The following is a 5,430-nucleotide window of genomic DNA, read 5'->3' as shown; positions in this document are numbered from 1 at the left end:
TCAGTTTCAGCTTGGGCCACCCCCGAGCCCCCCAGCGTTGCTTCCTCCATCTCCAGATCATCTTGCGTGCCTCTTACCATCTCCACCTCCGATCGCCTCCCGCCCACACCCGGCGGTGGTGTCGAGGTGACATGGCACACGCTTCTCTGCTGCTTGAGGCTATTCTCATAGCAGCGCCTAGCTTCCTTCTGGTCCGATTTGATGGTGATTACCACCCCCTCCATCGACGGCAGCTTCAACTTCATGTGCCTCGTCGATGGTACGACACCCAACCTGTTGAGCGTCAGTCTTCCCAACAGTATGTTGTAGGCAGATGGGGCATTGACCACTAGGTACTTGATCTTCTCGGTGCGAGCCACGGCCCCATCGGTGAACGTGGTCCTCAGCTCGATGTAGCCTCGCACCTCCACCTGATCCCCTGCGAAGCCATATAAGCACCCCGGGTATGGCCTCAGATGATCGAGGGGCAGCTGCAGCTTGTTGAACGTCGGCCAGAACATCACGTCCGTTGAGCTTCCCTGGTCCACAAGGACCCTGCGCACCTTTCTCCCCGCAGTGACAAGGGAGATAACTATAGGATCGTTTTCGTGAGGCACAACGTCCTGGAGATCCGCCTTGGTGAAGGTGATGTCAACGTCGGGGGAACGATCTTCTTCCACCGAGTCGACAGCCATCACCGAGCGCGCGTACTTCTTCCTTTGAGAGGCCGTACAACCTCCACCAGAGAAGCCTCCCGCGATCGTGTGCACCTCCCCGTGCACTGGCACCTCGTGCTGCAAATCCTCCGCTGGTGGCCCCGACGCCCGATCACCTTGCGTCTCCCGCAAGTAATCGCTCAGGAAGCCACTTTTCACCAACTCCGCGAGTTGGTGCCCTAAGCCTGGTGAAACTCACACCACATGTTCTTCTTTCGTCCCAGCACCTTGTCGGTCTTTTCCGATGCTCGCAAACGTGCCGCTATGGCTGGAATGGCGATCAGCTCTGCCAATTCCACCACGAAGTCGAATTTGGGGGGCGCGTTGCTCTCCCTCGCGCGCCCCCTGCCCTGGTCCCTCCTAGGCTCATAAGGGCGAGGCTTCCCCTAGGCCTTCTTTCCTTCTTTGCCCTCATGCACCCTCATCGGCTGCTGAGACCTACTCGGTCCTGCGCGCAATTTGGTCGGGATCGCGCTTCCCCTCTTCTCAGAAACCGCTGTTTCTGCCACGATGTGCGCCACAGCACGACGCCTAATCTCTGCGAAGGTGCTGGGGCGATTCCTGATCAAAGATTCACTGAAAGGGCCCGTGAGAACCCCTTTCTTGAATGCATGCACCAACATATCCTCATCTTTGCTGGGCAACCTCACTACCCGGGCCCCAAAACGGCTAAGGTAGTCCCGGAGGGACTCACCTTGGTTCTGGCGCACGTCGAACAGGTCATACGATACCACCGGGGGTGCCCTGTTCACGATATACTGCTCCATGAACAACTTCGAGAACTGCTGAAACGAAGTGATGTGGCCATCTGGTAGGCTCACAAACCAATCCAAGGCGATCCCGCTCAAGGTGCTCATGAACAGTTTGCAATACACTGCATCTGAACCCCCAGAAAGCATCATTTGGGTGTGAAACGCTCTCAGATGCGTTTCTGGGTCCTCCACCCCCGTAAACGAGGCTTTCACCCCTACCAAGCCTGGTGGCACCACTGCACCCATGATCTCAGATGAAAATGGCATGGGGGGAGACAGTGGCGGCGCCACTCTTTCTTCCGCCACCCGCTCCTTCTGCGCTTGCAAAGTCTTGCTCAATTCTTCGTTAACTCGATTCAGCTCTTCATTCCTGCCCTGCGATGCAGCCAAGTCTGCTTGCATCCTTTCTTGCTCCATTCTTGATGCCGCCACATCATCTTGCAGCGCTCGCATTATTTCGAAGACTTGCGCCATTGTCACAGCTCCTTTTTCAGCTGATGGCGCGGGTGAAGTTTACCTTGTCTTCCTCATTTTCTCAGCAAAGAATCTCAAGAACAAACAGAATCTAACCGCAAAGGTGGATGGGATCACAAATTCACACGTGCCCCACGGTGGGCGCCAAATGATCTTGTAGGTGATTTGATCGTCAAAGGACTCGCAACGTCAAACTCTGCCTTCCGCAAATACGTTCCAAGCACTTCCTCAAAGAACTCCAAGTGAACCTGCGAAACACAACAAACGGCGCCTCTAGCGGTCGATTGCACTCCGACGCTCAAGTCAGCCACGCAAAACCACCAAAGAACTAAGTGCTATGAATCTCAGTGAGACTCGTGTGCACTCTGTGATTCTCTCTTTCTCTCTGTGTCAAAATGGTAACTTGCACGAATGAATCTTCCCTCTGCATGAGCGTGGAATTCCTTTATATACCCTGCGACGCGTCTAAGTTATTTGTGTACGAAGTAACTTAGCATGTTTCTTTCGCTGGATGTCTCGTACAACCTCAGCGTGAGTACCAGGTGTGGCCTGGCTAGCACACGTACCAGGTGTCACCTACTGTGTGAACGATCACCCCTGCTTTGCTCCATGCACGTTATGGGTTAAGAGAGCACCAATCACCGACTGGCTGCTAGCTCTCTTAGGCCACTCTCGTGCACAGTACTATAAAGCACCTAATCTTCTCCTTTCTCTGATATTCTGCCACACGAGGCTCGTATGCAACGCCCTCGCCGGGAATTGCCTCACGTTCCTAGTTACCTGCGCGTAGCACGACGACCGATCGTCTTATCTAGACAATGATCGCGCATCCCTTCTGAACACCGATCACCACCCGGGTGACCCTCTCACCAACACATCACACATCAGCTTCCCTGGCCCACGTGTCCCACTAAGAACGGTCCACGTGGCTATCTGTTGCTGATGTCACCGACTACCGATGACCGACCGGATCAGTTACCTTAAAACATACATTTGATTCCTCTTAAACTTTTTCTATTGTATTGTTGTTGTTTTTCTCTATTTTGATATCTGGTTTGTAGGATGGATTGTTAAAGCATAGAGGCACATATGAAATACTTTCTCCAGAAGATATTGGTTATGAAAGGTCCAATGGAGCTAATATTGTACTAGGGAAGCTAAGGTATGCCATTTTCTCACAACTCTTTTATCCCATTTTCTCACCCTTTTTTCAAACACTTGTTCCAATGTGGTACCAGTTCTTGGTTAATTATTTTTATTTGTAGTTTAGTAATAATGGATTAATTAACTTTTATATTTAATTTCATATAATTAAAGTATAACTCATGTTTTTTTCTTCGTTTTACACTACCACATCTATTAGTGGACGTCAAGCTTTGAAAAAACGCCTTAAAGAGGTATGCAACTATTTCTGTTGTATATACTCAAAGGGAAAATATCGTTTTTCTGTTTCATGACCTATTTTCTTCCTTTTTAGCTTGGTTATGAACTGAAGGAGGATGAAGTTGAGAGTGTATTTCAAAACTTCAAAGCAATGGCTGAGAAAAAAAAGGTTAATAATTTACTTTTCTTTTTTCTTTATCATTTCTGAATATAATATACAGTTAATAATATTATATCAAATAATTAATTTGGTCAATATTAATTATATTTACTCTATTTTTTTCTTAAGAATCATCTTGAACTAATGTGTGACTTAAATATATTTTTTCTTAGAGAGTTACCGATGTTGACCTTAAAGCATTGGTATCAGATATAGTTTGTGATGTAGAACCTATTTGGAAGCTTGGTGGGTTGGAGGTAAATTGGAATGAGATTAATTTTAAATTATATATATGTTTGATAGAATAATACAAAACAGAAAAAGAAGAAAAAATAATGAATATCTATCATCAACGTAGGTGACTTGTGGAACTATGAATTTTTCATCAACAACTATTGAACTTGTTATAATTGACGGTACCACACATGTTGCTTGTTCCGTTGGAAAAGGACCAGTGGATTCAGCTTTTAAGGCTGTCGATCTCATTGTCAAGGTATATCGAGTTTAACAAGTTCCAACTTTTTCTTTTTATTTTTCTTTTTATTAAGTCTCTTACTACATATAAGCATTTATTATTTTCTACTTTGAAATCTATTGGTATGCAATCAAATATTTTTATGAACTTTCTCTTTTCCCAAAGATTATATAGGCTAGAAAGTTATGTATAAGATACTGTGAATTATGTTTATATCATCCTACATGGAAGTTCTTGGAAGGCCAATGTTTTTAATTTCTTTTTTTTAAAGTATCTAACCAAGTTATACAAAGATTTTTTTTATATATAGTGTACCGCCCTGGTAGTCGGAAGTGATGACGTGGCAGCAAGCTATTATGAAGGCGTGTAGAGCGGAGACCATGGCTGCCAGAAGGGAAGGAAGTCGGGGGGCTCGAGCGGTCGCCAGGTATTAAGTTGGCGTGCTCCGATCTCTATCGTACCTAAACCGGCGGTCACCGAGTTTGAGATGAAGTCGCCGGATGCGAACCCAAGCGACCTGATGGCTAGAGATTGCCGAGAGAAGGACATCGCCGAAGGATCAGGGAAGCTTGTTCTAGGCCCTCGAAGCAAAGGATAAAGTTGTCAGATAGTCATTTCCTAGCTAACCAGAGGATGAGGTCGGGAGACAGCTTACTTGAACATACACGGTGAAGCAGGTAGAGCAGATCATGAAGGCGGCCGGCGAGACCACAGGGAAGGTGTATATGAAGGCACCCGAACTCGCCACTCAGAAGAGATCACGCTCCAAGGCAGCTTTGCGCTCCATGTGTAAGTCACTTAGCCAAAAGCCTGAAGAGTAAGAAGTGGCGCCCAAGTCAAGGATGCTCCAGATGATGACACGTGTACATCTGGATGCGAGCCACGTGTCCAGATGTGTAACTGTCAGGAGAGAGAAAGTGCCCAGGTATATAAGAGTTTCCAACGAACTTTGAGGTACGCATGTTCAGATTACTTCTTTACGCTTGCGAGTTTTGAGTACGCTGAGAGAGAACTTTGCACGGTTCCTTAGAGTTCTTGAGCTTTCTCTTAGTAATTGGTGGTTCAGTCGCTGACTTGGGCGTCGGAGCGTGATCGGCCGCAGCGGTGCCGTTCTGTCTTTTGCAGGTTCTTGAGGTGGATCGCGGTGAAGGACGGAGGCTAACACGGCGCAGAAGTCGATCCAGGTCTGACGAGGCAAGGCTCCAGCGTTTTGGTCAACAGGCAGGATCATCAAGCGCCCACCGTGGGGCCGTGTAAAACCTGTTCCCATCCACAGTGTGAGTTCTTGGAAGTTTCTGCAGTTTCTGTGTGGTTGTGTGCTGGTGCAACAATTTTTCGCCGTTCATCTAAGCTTTGTGCGGTAGATTCGCGTTTTCCACCATTCGTTTGAGTTCTTGTTGTGTGAGGTGAGGTTTTTCGCTGCTTGCGCGAGGTTTAATCGGTGAGATCTAAGTTTCGCCGCTCGTTCGGATTTTTGTGGAAGAAGCGGTG

The sequence above is a fragment of the Phaseolus vulgaris genome, chromosome 1, assembly GCF_051622355.1.
Source record: "Phaseolus vulgaris cultivar YP4 chromosome 1, ASM5162235v1, whole genome shotgun sequence".
NCBI lineage: Eukaryota > Viridiplantae > Streptophyta > Magnoliopsida > Fabales > Fabaceae > Phaseolus > Phaseolus vulgaris.
The sequence above is the reverse complement of the archived record's forward strand: the minus strand, read 5'-3'. Positions refer to the sequence as shown.